General features: G+C 31.0%; 1 long non-coding RNA gene across 1 annotated transcript; it reads left to right on the plus strand.

Annotated features, from left to right (window-relative positions):
* The first annotated feature begins 6363 nt into the window (after positions 1-6363).
* LOC107436999 (uncharacterized) lies at positions 6364-14719 on the plus strand. Its single transcript, XR_011637583.1, has 2 exons — positions 6364-7106; positions 12599-14719. It is a non-coding gene; the product is annotated as an uncharacterized lncRNA (long non-coding RNA).
* The last annotated feature ends 474 nt before the right edge of the window (positions 14720-15193 follow it).

Genomic DNA, 15193 nt, shown 5'->3' on the forward strand with positions numbered 1-15193 from the left:
TTTTGCGGACAATTTTCGTAAAAAATCTATATTGGTTTAAAATACTTTTCTCGATAATAAAAACCTAATTTCTTCGTTTCTGTGAAATTTAATATACCATATAAAGAAATTTATTTCTCATGTTTTGCATCCAAGAAAATATTTATTCAAATACAAAAATAATCGTGTATGTTGCTCTTTTTTATTTCTTTTTTTTTGTACTTTGTGAATATAATTTAGCATGTGCGTTTCAAAAATTTTCTCGAAAAAATTCTCCAATTTAACTTTTTGAAACCACTTATTTTGAACTTAAATATTTACACACACATTTGTAAATTTAAAATGTAAATATCTATTCTCTGGTGGTTGCAGCAGAAAAACTTAATTTTCTCATTGAATATTTTGTGTGCTACTATGTAAGTTTTAATACCAACCTTTTTAATCTTAACAAGATATCTGTTACACATTAATTGTTTAATACACAGGTGCACATTAAAGTTATTGTAGCCCGAATTTTTATTATTTATTTAATATTTTTAAAAATATTATTAATAACAAATATTTTTAAAAATCTACTTCTTATTTTAATTTGTAATTCAATGCTTTTGTTTTGCACAACTTGGTAAAAATATGACAGTAATATTTATTGTTCCTTCAAACATAAAAGAGTCCTACATAAAATTTTGATAAAATTGCGGCCCGCCATTTGATTTGTATTTTTAATTGTGGCCCCCGGCCTCATGTAAGTTGGAAACCCCTGTTTTATATTAAGTAGAACTAATATATTATCCAGTTAGTTAGGATATCAATGAAAAGTAACTCCTATTTTACTGAAGATTCTTCGCATTAAGTATACGTATTTTAAAAGTAACGCCTACTTCTTACTCACAGCTAGACCAGTGTATGGTAGTCATAATCGTATGTAAAACGGCCCATGTAAATAAAAATTCATTTTCCTGAAATTTAGCAAAATCTGCAAGGTGAAGACTGAGATCATGCGAAACAAATTTTAGTTATTTTGAAACTTTCGGTTAAAATCTCTTAAATTTATAGAAGCTCCGGCTATCATAGATTTATTTATTTCTTCATTTGGTGAGATCCTGAGTTAAATATAAACGACTCGAGTAAATCAAGTTTGAATAAACGCATAGAAATTAAATTTTAAAAAAAATAATCATTAGGAGGAACNTTTCTTTTTTTTTGTACTTTGTGAATATAATTTAGCATGTGCGTTTCAAAAATTTTCTCGAAAAAATTCTCCAATTTAACTTTTTGAAACCACTTATTTTGAACTTAAATATTTACACACACATTTGTAAATTTAAAATGTAAATATCTATTCTCTGGTGGTTGCAGCAGAAAAACTTCAATTTTCTCATTGAATATTTTGTGTGCTACTATGTAAGTTTTAATACCAACCTTTTTAAAGTTTTATATCTTAACAAGATATCTGTTACACATTAATTGTTTAATACACAGGTGCACATTAAAGTTATTGTAGCCCGAATTTTTATTATTTATTTAATATTTTTAAAAATATTATTAATAACAAATATTTTTAAAAATCTACTTCTTATTTTAATTTGTAATTCAATACTTTTGTTTTGCACAACTTGGGAAAAATATGACAGTAATATTTATTGTTCCTTCAAACATAAAAGAGTCCTACATAAAATTTTGATAAAGTTGCTGCCCGCCATTTGATTTGTATTTTTAATTGTGGCCCCCGGCCTCATGTACGTTGGAAACCCCTGTTTTATATAAAGTAGAACTAGTATATTATCCAGTTAGTTAGGATATCAATGAAAAGTAACTCCTATTTTACTGAATATTCTTCGCATTAAGTATACGTATTTTAAAAGTAACGCCTACTTCTTACTCACAGCTAGACCAGTGTATGGTAGTCATAATCGTATGAAAAACGACCCATGTAAATAAAAATTCATTTTCCTGAAATGTAACAAAATCTGCAAGGTGAAGACCGAGATCATATGAAATTTTTTTTAGATATTTTGAAACTTTCGGTAAAAAAATCTCTAAAATTTATAGAAGCTCCGGCAATCATAGATTTATTTATTTCTTCATTTGGTGAGATCCTGAGTTAAATATGAACGACTCGAGTAAATCAAGTTTGAATAAACGCATAGAAATTAAATTTTAAAAAAAATAAATGTAACGAAAGTTCAGCATGAAAATTAAAAAACGTAATAACTTTTGATCTAATCGTAGCATTTTTCAAGCACACAGATGCGTCAAGGGGTTTTTCGTAAATATGCTTTTTTTTTCCCTTTTTTTGCAGGCTACATGTTTAACCCCTTGGGAACGGGTGATTCAGAAAAGGACAAAATCAGGATCAGGACGTAATTAAATAAAAAAACGGTAACTTAAATGTAGTCGTTGCTAATTTGACAGACTTACTTTGCTTTTACTTTAATTATTGTTAGTTTAAACATATATATAATCAATGCTAATTCAAAGTCTAACTAAATATAGTTTTATTTTGAACAAAGTAATAGTGAATTAAATAAATCAAACAATTATAACTCAGCCTTCAAATAAACTGCTAAAGAATTACTTTGATTACCAGTTTTATCTTTTTACCCTGGTTGATACGGTTTTATGCTGGCACGTGTTTGTGACAATCGGCGCAAAAGGGTTAAAGCTGTTTTTCGTAACTCTGTGGCCAAGGAAAATAAAAAAAAAAGCCATAATTTAAGTGCCTTACACTTGAAACAATGCGATGATTTTAAACCATATATATATTTAATCTTGCCGCGAATAATTAATTTGGCTTTAGAACAGAAAAATAAATATTTTAAAAGCTATTAAACTTTTTTAAAAATCACCAATTTGAGGCATTATTTCACTTAGACGAAAATTATCAAATTGACTGCCGTATTCTCACTTTTTGCAAATTTTTATGAGCCCAAGTAATTCAGCATTGGAATAAGTTTTTAAATATTAAAAAATTAGACCACAAACGCTTTTCATTTTCACTAAACTGGGTTTTTTCAATATTGACGTTTTGAGCCATTTTCAAAATAAGCGTAGACAGCGCTGGATTTAGCTAGGCTAAACTTGACCTAACAGTCAAGTGTAACAGTTGTAAACTCACAACAGTTATAAAAATAGCATATTATTCGCAAAAAAGCTATTTTTAAATTACGACGGAGTCTCCGAAAAACAGCCTTAAAGGGAATGTTTGAAAGGGTTACGAAATTGGGAGCAAAAGCGTTCTTTCTCTTTTTCTTCGTCTAGTTTAGTTTAGAGGACGATCGAAAGTTCGGACCCTTTAAGGACAATTTTACGTTTTGAGTTTTTCATCCTTAAAAATAGTTTTTTTTTTAAAAAAGCAACAACAAAAAATGAAATAAAATAAATAAAAACAAAAAAGTTTCTATTTTTATGATTTTGCGATATGGCAAAATATGCAAAAAGTAAAATTAACTTTCAGGGATCTAAACTTCGGACCTGACCACACACTATTAGAACCATATTTCCCAGTCTGCGGCTGCCCCCTTGTGTTTTGAGAGGTCAGAAATCCAAATCCTAATCGAAAAAAAAAGCTGGCTTACTCAGAGAAATTATGTTTTTGTGTCTGATTCAGTAACTTAAAATAATTTTTATTCAACTATTAGGTATAGAAAATATCTTCTAAAACTTAAATCTTTGAAAGTAATTATCTCAATTATATCAAAATCGTTAAATCTGTCGAGTCGCTAAGTCCTCCATGTCCCCATAACAAATCAATACCTCTGGGGGTACTGGATTGGAGATCGATGATTCTCTGATTCAGGTCAAAATTACGATCTGTGGATGAATGAATGGTTGTATGAACGAGTCCGCCCTATAAAACGGGCGTGGCAGAAGTCGAATTCTTGTCCATAGATGGCGCCACTGGAAAACAAGAACAATCGCGCCCCTCTGCCTAAACAGGCATACGCAACAACAACCAATATTTTAATATTAATAGGGGGGATCTGCTGAACTCTGCCTTACATGTATATGAAACTGTTATTTTATTTTCGATCTAAACTGTCGCGCATTTATTTAAGCGAAACTGTCTTAAGAGAAGTTTTCAAAACGGAAATGGTATAATTCTAAATGCTTACTTACTTTATTTACAAAAATTGGGCACCTGGGCCACTTAGCGGCCCCTATCCCATACATCTAGAAATTTACAGAAAATTAATAGTAATAGCATTTTGAATTTAGCAGTCGATGTGGTAGCTAATAGAAAAACAAGCACTTTGCTTGAGTAAATATAACATTTGAATATCTGATTCATCGAATCTAAGTTGATATATATAAATATAAACATAATTTGACATATATATAAGTTGACATAAATAAATATTAACATAAATTGATACATATTTCCCTAATTAAATTTCTATATTTTAACCTGCACTTATTTAATTATGACATACATTAAAGTTCATTCGAATACATTGTGGTAGCTATAAAAAAAAATCAAGCCGTTTGCTTGTGAAATAATAAAACAAAAATTTAATACAACAAATTGACGTTTTTACCTAATACTAGAAATCTTGATTGTAGACTTAAATTAAAAATAAAGATAAAACATGATTTGATATGTACAGTAATTGATTTTTGAAAAATGAAAGGCATAATTGATGATAATTCTAAATGCTGAAGCATTTCAGTAATAAAATTCTTATATTTTCAATAAAGTGGTACATAGTTATTATCCCGTTAGTTTCGTAATATCAATGAAAAGTAACGCCTAATTTACTGAAGATTCTTTGAATTAAGTTTACATATTTTAAAAATAACAACTACTTGGAGTAAGAAGTACTCAAAGTGAAACTATTATATGTAAAACGGTGGCTGTGAAAAGTCACGGATGTGAGCAACATTACCCACGTCACACTGCCTCATACACCAGTTCATAAGGTGGGCAACATTCACACAGCAAAGGACAACACACAAAAAAACAACCATGCCGTGAGAGGGATTCCAACCCGCAGCCATCGGCATCGAAGTCAGGCACGCTAACCCCTCAGCCACCTGCCCGGCCATATTTATAAGGAAAAAACTGTGACAATATGACGAAAATTTTTTTTAATTTTTTTTAAAACTTTCGGCAGAAAAGAAATCTTGGAAATTTATCGAAGCTTCTACAATTATGGATTTAACTATTTCTAGATTTAGTGAGAATTTGAGTTGAATATAAAAAGCTTGAGTGAATCATGTTTTTAATAAATGTATAGAAATTAAATAAGAACAAATACACCCAAATATACAGCACGCAAATTAAAAAAACGGAAAACTTCTAATGATTCAAGTACATGGTTGACAAACTTGAGGCTTCAAAAGGTTTTTCTTAAAAATGCTTATTATTTTGTTGAGGAGATGTTAAAAAGTTACGAAATTAGGCACAAAAGCGTCTTAGCCATTTCCTTTGTGGATTCGGATTAACTCTCAAAATATGGCGGCACCGACCACAGTGCTAACGTGAAATAGCCTCAGTAGTAAACGGATCATGGATTAGAGTCCCCTTGCCGTCAGGCTAACCGAGTGAGGTTCTCGTGGTCTTCCGCGCCATTCAACGCAAATGCGAAGCATATCGTCACCCCAAAATAAGAATCAAGAAAAAGTCTAAAGTTAAAAATCTTACAAAAAACGCGATTAATCGTAAATATTGTGGGATAACAAAATAGTTCAGTTTTTGCCATAATATATTAATGATAAAAATATTTATATTTGGATCGAAAATTTAAGATGCCTCTCACCACCTTTCAAATTAATCTGAAATATTCTCTGAAAGAAACATCCTGGGCACTATTCTTTATATTTAATTCACATTGCTTGCTGACGGAAATGATTACAATTGTATAACAGCATTAAGCAGATAATACCGGAATAATAGTTAAATACAAAGAACTTAACTTAGCCTCGCAGAAAATGCATTCTTTTAAAACAATATTAGCCTTAACTTTTAAATATATGTATTTTTTTTTTGTTTTGTTTTTGGTGCATTTTAAAAATATTTAGAAAATTAGGGGATTTTAGTGTTTTATAGGTAAGCATTAATCATATCTCCTTCCACTTTCCAAAAAAAAAAATAATAATAATAATAATAAATAAAAATAAGTAAATCACAAACCTCCTTTCAGTAGCAAACGTAATATTTGAAGACTTCATGGAATAAAATTTTAGGGGAGAAATATCAAATTCTTATTTCTAAGTACAAAACTCGAAAAAGATTTTTAAACAAATCACAAATATTATAATGATGCAAGCGATTAAGTTTCCGTATTGCAGTTTGGTTAGAGAAATTTTAAAGGCAAGCTAAGTTTAGCGAAGGTTCAGAATTCGAAAACGAAATAAAACCGAGCGAAATGAAATCGCGTACGAATATATACATTTTATTCTCTTCAAGTTGTTGCTGCTGTTACGACTTCTTTAAGTTTCCACAGACGAGAGAGAAAAAACTTAAAAAATATGTCGAAAATGCTCAGGAATGTTCGATTTTAAGAAGGAAATTCGAAAACAAAGGCGAAAATTTGGAACTTTTCAAAATAGTCTTAACAAAAGAAAAGATTAAAAAGACCTCGCAAAACATTCACTCGATTTTGCTTTCGTTTTCGATTCCGGCAAACGATCGTTTGGATTTCAAAAATGAAATGAAAAGGAACTTCATGAAATCGCGGATGAATACTAAAATCCTGTACCGTTAAAGTTGCTTCTATTACAGTGTTCCTATTGGTGATTTACAGTTTCTGGAGTCGAGAGTATTCGAACTTGTTTATACTTATGGATACTTATACTCCTGAAGAATGTTATTTTCTCGCGGCGTATGCTAAAGGAAATACTTTTTTTAAACATCACATTTGCGTTTTAAATCATATTTATCGTTCGTTATTAATGTATAACGATTTAATTTGCTTGCATCATATACTCGACATCTCGAAGGAAACGAAACTGGATTTCTGGTCATTGTTTTCAAGAAAGCTTCCGCACAATCAAATAGATTTTTCCCATGCTTCATTATTGGGAAATCCGAAGATTTTCGTGAGTATTACAATATGTGGCGCGATAAATAAATACCATCATGGTTTGTTTATGGAATGCGTTGAGATAAAACCATACATTTTCCTGAAGTAAGTTAAATTTCAATTGTGTGCCGATTTTTATATGTTACCGATTAAGTTCGAAAACAGTTAATGTGCACTTTACCTAGCTAACATACAGCATAATGTGTAGCGTTTTTAAAAAGTTCTTACTTTCGATTTTTAAAAGCCCTTAAAGGTGCTCTTTTTAATTGGGTGTTTTTAAGAAGTGCTTAATTTTCCCTTTTCGAAAATGAGATTTTTTTCTTTACTATGTCGAGTTTCGCCACATATTATGCAAAATCGTGCTTTACCCATTGTTCTATTCAACGTTTTCACCATGCCAGTGCTGGATTACTCATTAGGCCCCCTTAAAATGGATTTTTTTGAAAATAAATCAAAAAATTGAGAAAAGCAATGATTTTTAAAAAAGAAATCAATTTCAAATGTATATTAATAAAATACGATAATTTTTTACATAATGTTAATCATATTTATTTATTACTTATTTTAGTTATTATTTATAAGTATTATTATAGATTATGTATTATAAGATTTATCAATGTTTTTTAAGATCAAATTTGTCACTTTGATTTGCGCGCGAAAAAAATGGAAGGCAGTACTATAGCGAACTGAGACTTGTTTAAACAAGAAGCAAAGAATTAATGTTGTTGACATTATTGAGACGTTTTAAATGAAAACGATATTTAGTGCCTCAACTGACATGCTAAGTTTCATGTTTATCGAATCAGATGTTCTCCGTGAAATTAATTATGATAACATTATAGATGAGTTTATTGATCGCTAGAGCAGAAAAAACAATTTTTGAATACCAATTATATAGTAGCGTTAATTTTGTAAAGTGTTAATAAATTTTAATTTTTTTTTTAAATGTTATGATTATTTTTTAGTTCTAATTTAACCAAAAAAAAGTAACATTTAATTTATTAATATTTATTTTTATTTTAAATATGCTTTCTTTAATGAAAAAATATGCTTTCTCAAATATAAAAGTATATAGATACTTTTATATTTGAATAAATAAAAAATATATGAAGAAAGAAATTTAATCTGAGGGCCCCAAAAATTTGAATGGCCTAGGGCCCCGCGTACACTTGATCCTTTTCGGCGTACAGTCGGTCTGAAAGCGCCAATCATTTTACATGTTTGATGAAATACTTGCGTATATTGAGCTGTATTCGGTGAGATTCTTGTACTCTGGCTTCATTTTTCCCCATCTGAAATCAAACCGAAAAATCTCTCCATCTTTTTATGGTGGCCAATTTAATAAAAAAAGAAAGAGTTCTTTGTTAGAAATTAATTATATTATCATGACCATGTAAAGTCTTTGAAAAAAAAAATTTTTTTTTTTGATGTATATAGTGCTTAAAAAAAAAATTTTTTTTTTGGTGCTTAAAAAGCAGGGTTGGCAAGTTTTTGACACATGACGGTTTTTACCGGTTTATACTATGGTTTTTACCGTCATGTCAAAAATCCATAGTTTGAGTAAAACTGTATTTTTATTTGAGTTTAACTTCGTATCATTTAAAATTAATTTATTTTTGGGCAATAAAATTAGAAAAAAAGTAATTAAAAGATATTTAAGAACAGGTTCTTGCATTTTCCCAACGTGATTATATCAAAACATACTATTTGAAGTAAAATATTAGGATACTAAACAAAATTTTCAACTTTTCCAAGCATCATTTTGTTTGTCATATTACATTACTGAAGAATGTCAAGTCATTCTTGACTTAGAGTTTGTTAGTAGTTACAAGTTTTGAAAGTTTTGTTTAGCTTATTTCTAATATTTAAGAAATGCCAAATTTTAAATTCTTCTTTTTAGTTCTTGAATTTATTAATAGTTCCAAGCTTTTTTGTTTGTTTGTTTATTTCTAACAATTAAGAAATGCAAATTTTTGAATCCTTTGCAAATCAAGCTATAATGATAAAAGCAAGTATCACTATTTTCAATAAGTATATTACAATATTTCTGCATGAGTGTATATCCTTCTCTAAGAATGCATGTATATAGTTGCAAAATCAATAGCAATCATTTACAACATTCATTTATAAAGGCAATTATGTGAAAATAATATATTGTCCGCTATATGCCATAAGTTAAAGAAAACAGTAGGTTTTTGACAGTTTTTACCGGTAAAAACACGGTTTTTACCACTGTCATGTCAAAAACCAGTTTTTGANAATTAAAAAAATTAAATTTTCAAAAATAAACAACAATTGCTGCTTCTAAATTAGAAATGCAACATACAAATATTTGGTATTTAGCCTATACTGCTGAACGCAGACAGAATATTCATTTTGGACGAATAATGGAAGAATCGTCTGCCGAAGCCAAAACTTAATTCGTTTACATCCATCTTTCTTGTTTTCTGCCCTGGAAAGGGTTTATTCGATTAACAAAATAATAATGAAGATAAACAAACTTGTGAAAGGTCCGATTAAAAGAAAAATCATTTTGTGAAGGGTCCGTTTTTAAGTTAAAATATTTTGTGAAGGGTCCGTTTTTAAGTTGAAATATTTTGTGAAGGGTCCGTTAACGGACCCAAATTTATTCTAAACAGACCCCTGACTAGGGTAATAAAGTGCGGAAACGAAGGTTTTCCCCAACTAACGTAATGTGCATCTTATTTATTTTCCACTTCGTAAAAATACCCATGTTACCGCTGAAGTGCAATAATCGGTTATTTTACTGATTACCTTGCACATTAACAAAGGTGTTCCGTCTATGTGCTGTTTCATTTTTCTAATTACCTAGATAATCTTGAAATCACAGATAATTACTTGTAATCAGGATTACAGTTGTAATCAAAATTATGATTGTTTGTAATCATGATTACTGTAATTGAGTGTTGTAATCATAATTACAGTTATAATCAAAATTTGTAATCATGATTACAAGTAATTGATTACTGTAAGTGAAAAATGTAAGCAATTGCATTTTTGCTCTACTTTGTTGTAATCAAAAGTTATGATAATATGTAATCGTGATTACAAGTTATTAATTACATAGCAGTAATTATCTGTAATCAATTACAGTTGTAATCGACGTCCAACTCTGCTGTTCACTGTTTCAAGAGAAACAGTGAACAGCAATGAAAAAATTATTCAATTTGCAATGCAAAAATTATTCAATAATCACAAGAACCAATCTCTTCCCATTTAAGATTGATAATAATTCTGCTAAAAAGTGAATTCAAACTTTTAAAGCTTTTTTTTAAAATATTGTAGCTTATGTAATTTTCGATCTAAAGCAACTTTTCAAGGAAGTTTCATTATTTCTTGTAAAGCCCCATACACAGAAAGAAAAAAAAACGTAGCACTGCTATGACGCCGAAATAAATAAAATAAAAAATCTATTGCAGAACAAAAATTTTAATAATAATCAGTAATAATAATAATGATTGTATAAGTCAAAAAAATATTTATTAGTGCAGCATTTCATAATTGGTTCAATTGAAATATTTTTTGTAATGTTAAAGCTAAATAAAAATAATTTTAACTTACGAGAGAGTTTTAGATTTTACGACATCATTGTAAAACAATTAAAATAAATTAAACTGTAAAATTGGTGTATTTAGTCGCCAAAAGTGCTTAACTTCTATTTTCGGAAACATGCAGTTTTGAGGTATTTAGCAGTTTGTTACTCTAGGTTTGCTCGAACTCACTGGGAAGAGGGAAAACAGAATTTGCAATGAAAAGTTTCTCCCGTGGTATGGTGTCCTCTTGATGTATATCGCTACTTACATAAAAATCAAGTTCGGTTCCCAATCTGGGGGCGATATGTCTCCTCAGCGGGGCGAAAGTATGCCAACTTCAGCAGGCCTACCGTGGGAGGTTTTCCTCTCCATGCAACGCAAGTGCGGGTTATTTCCATGAAGGCAAATTTCTCCCAATACTTAATCCAGGAGTTCCCTTGTCCTCTGCACTGGGTTCAAAAATATGGAGTTGAACAGTAGTCGTAAACCCAAAAATAGGATCCGCTGCAGCGAAGGTTATAAAATAAAATAAAAATATATTTTGTAGATAGATTTAGTTCGGTGGTTCAGTTTCTCACAAAGGAGAAGGTTGGACATTGCCTTCAAAAGAGCTTAAACTTGACGAACAGAAAACCTGGTTGGTATTCAAGCTTTAAATCCGCCAACACACAAGGCAGTCATGGAAGAGGTAAAAATGAACAATTCGAGTTTTCAGTTGTTACACTGTCAATTTTTTTCATTGCATTAAACAAAATTTATTTTTGTTTCGATTCTTTCGCTTCAATCATATATCACCAACATTGAAAAAAAAAATTAAAGGATAAACAAAAAAAAAATTTTCATTTCTAAAATGGCTGGATAAAATTGCTTCATAATATACATTTTAATTGAAATCAAAATCCGGTATAATTTAGCCTACATTCATTTTTAACAATGTATGGGGTTTTTTTTTAATCAAAAAGAAAAAAGGGGTGGTAAATTTTTTTATGACCGTCGTCGAACAGCCGACCCAATTTTTTGGGTTTACGACTACTCATATTCAACTACGTAACCTAGTAATTTTGAACTCAATCCAGAAGACAAGGGAACTCCTGGATCAAGTATTTTGAAAAATTTGCCTTCGTGGAGGGCTTTTTGGTGGAGCTCACCTGCATTTGCGTTGCATGGAAAGGAAGACCTCGAGGACCTCCCACGGTTAGCCTGACGGCAAAGGGATTCTAACCCATGATCCGTCTATCACTGAGGATATTTCACGTCAGCACTGTGGTCGGTACAAGCTGGATGCGAATTTCGTATCGACCAGCCATTACTGGGATTCGAACCCGGTTCACCTCATTGAAAAGCGAACACTCTACATACCTGCCAACTTTTTAAAGTGGTAGTAAATATATACAATTTTTTCTTTTATGAAATTAATTTTAAAATGAATTTGATCACCACTATTCTTAAGAAAATTAAGCATATATATCAATATGTATTACTATCATGGTTGTCAGCCAAAGCTTTTTCAAATGCAGCGTGTTTTTTTGCTTACAATTGAAATTTTTAATTCCATTTTACTTCCACTGGAAAAAATTATAATGGAAGGGATTAAAAGTTGACAGGTATGGCTCTATCCCCTGAGCCATCGCTGCTTAAGGGGCGATACATTTTATCTTATTTTTTAACTGTCGTTGAACAGCAGACCGAATTTTGAATTTACGACTACTAATTTTGAACCAATCCAGACGACAAGGAAACTCCTAGATCAGTACCCCCAGAGGTATTGATTTGTTATGGGAACATGAAGGGCTTAGCGATTCGACAGATTTAACGTGCATCAGTCACCATTTACTACACGGGGAGTCTTTGACCGGCGGGGATCGAACCCACAAACTCTTGGACATGGGCCCAGTGCCCTACCAACCAGGCTATCCCGGCCTAAGGGGCGATACATGTCAAGAGAGGGCGGTGGGCAACAAACGATTGGGAGCGATATCTACTGAAGTTTTCCTGTTTATTTTTTATATCTCTGCTATTTTCACAACAATTCTATTATTTCAGACGGGAAGATTCTATTTTCTATCGGAAGATGTCCAGCTGTTTATCGGAGAAGAAAGTGTCCCGCTGCCCCGTCAACTTTAGATGCAGCCAAATCATTTCGATCTTCGGCAGACGACAGTGCCTCTATCCTCTAATCATTGAACTCAGTCTGGCCGATTTTGATGTGGCTCTGCAAGTTCTCTGGAGGTCCATACCTGATCCCCTTCTCACGAAAGAGGAATTTTTTCGAATCTTCTCCGGTTTGGATTTCATGGATTCCAATGATGTACAGGAAGCGAACAGAATATGGGGGTGGTACACTCACTTATTAGTGGGAGGCATCGAAATTGCGACGAAATGTCCCAGATCTCTGTGTCACCTTTCCAGGTGTGCCATTAGAGGAAGATTGAAAGAATGCTTTGCGTTGCCCTACGGTGTGCATCTGCTGGACATTCCTAAACAATTAAAACAGTATTTGCTTTTAAATGACGAATGTCAATTCTCAATGTGATCATAACTATGCAGGGTGTTCTGTAGTAACTGCCCTTCCTATAATTTCTAAAAACGCGGATCTCTGTGTCACTTTTACAGTTGTGCCATTAGAGGAATGCTTTGCTTTGCTTGAGCATCTGCTGGACATTCCTAAACAATTAAAACAGTATTTCCTTTTAAATGACGAATGTCAATTCTCAATGTGATCATAACTATGCAGGGTGTTCTGTAATAACTGCCCTTCCAGTAATTTTTAGCATCTTAGATCTCTGTCTCACCTTTGTATTTATGCCATTAGAGGAAGATTGAAAGAATGTTTAGCTTTGCCCTACGGTGTGCATCTGCTGGACATTACTGGGTGTTCTGTAGTAACTGCCCTTCCTATAATTTTTAAAATTCCAGATCTCTATGTCACTTTTCCAGTTGTGCCATTAGAGGAAGATTTCAAAGAATGCGATGCCCAACGGTGTGCAGCTGCTGGACATTCCTGAACATTTAAAACAGTATTTGCTTTTAAATTACAATAAAAATATCTCAATGTGATCATAACATACATATCAATGAAGTTCAGAGCTTTGAGGGACCAATAATAAATTACAAACTGTAAATAATATTTTTGAACACCTTATGCCAAAGAATGTAGCTAAAGATTTGTAATTTGTGAAAGTTATTTAGGTTATTATGTGCAATAACTGCACAAAATTTCGTAATTCTAACTTTAATTTTTATGGATATTTTTATTTTAAAAAAAAAAACTAGTTTTCTTGTCTCACGTTTTTTTTTCTTTTTTGGTATAACATTAAAAAAAATTAAAACTTTCAGAGAAATTTAAAATTAATTACAAATATTTCGCTTTAAAACTAGAAGAAAAAAATATTGATAACTGCAATATATAAGTAATTAAAGTAGTTCTTCTATGCTGCACATGCGCGGAATATAAAAAATTTTTATATCATAATTTTGCTGTGAATCGTATTTGGCAATTAAGGAAAAAAGTCCGATTTGAATATCTTATAAAGTTTTAACGAATTTTTCAAGCAGTTTTTGTGCTTGTTAACGAAAGCTCAAATGATAAGGGGTTTTCTACAAATATTTTTTGTATCATAAAACAAAAGTTTAATAACAAATGATACCTTACAATAAAATTCATACACCAAAATGTGTTTTAATAACGAAAAAAAAAGAGGCGAAAGAAAATATACCTTTACGGGGGATAATCCCCGACAAAGCTGTTGTCCTTTTTAATAAATTTTAGTCTAAATGCAAGACATGCAACTGAGTTTTCATTTCCTTGCAACAGTAACCCTAATTTTTTTATGTTTGAATAAGATCTATGTTTTTTCTATAACTATTGCATATTTCATGAAACTGATGCAGAAGTTACTTAATGTTCTTTTATGTGTTTTACATATGTATTTTAACTTTTTATTTGTGCGAATGTTTTAATGTTGGGCAACAATATTCTTCACAAATCTAACATAAGAAATCACGAACACGCAGATGTTTCGCTGTCTTAGATTTGCAAGTATTTTTAGCTACGTTTGTTTTGCAGTTTTCTGCTTTATTTACATCATATCAAATTAATTTAATGTAAGACATCTGTTTTCGCTACAATGTAAATCTTGAGTGAATTAAAAAGTTATAAATTGTTGTTATTGTTTTCTTTTATTTGTCTATACAGTATACTTACGAAAATGTCATGCCGTTTGCTAAGCCAATAATGAAAAAATACGATTTTTCAAATTTCTTTCCCGAACGATCAAATTTTAAATTTTTGAATCATTTTTAAGATCTTGAACTAAAACTTCATTTGACACTGTAAAGACTTTTAAACTTTCTCAGAAAAGACTAGTAGCTTGCATCTTAAATTATTTATTCACAAGTTAGAGATGCACAAAACAGACATAAAAACGGCACATCACAGAAAAAATTTAACCAAAACATTTATCAAAATACCGCTATCATCATTTTTATAATCTCGACTCCACTCTCTTTGGAAACAAACAGAAACCTAAAAGAAAGTTAGTGTGCCATCTAGTGGCCAGTCTCTTACAGTCTTCCTCCCCTCATGAAAAAACTTTTCTCGAAGGGAAAAGTTTATATTTTTCCTAAGATAAGTTCTTT

Source organism: Parasteatoda tepidariorum, chromosome 1, assembly GCF_043381705.1.
Source record: "Parasteatoda tepidariorum isolate YZ-2023 chromosome 1, CAS_Ptep_4.0, whole genome shotgun sequence".
NCBI classification, from domain to species: domain Eukaryota; kingdom Metazoa; phylum Arthropoda; class Arachnida; order Araneae; family Theridiidae; genus Parasteatoda; species Parasteatoda tepidariorum.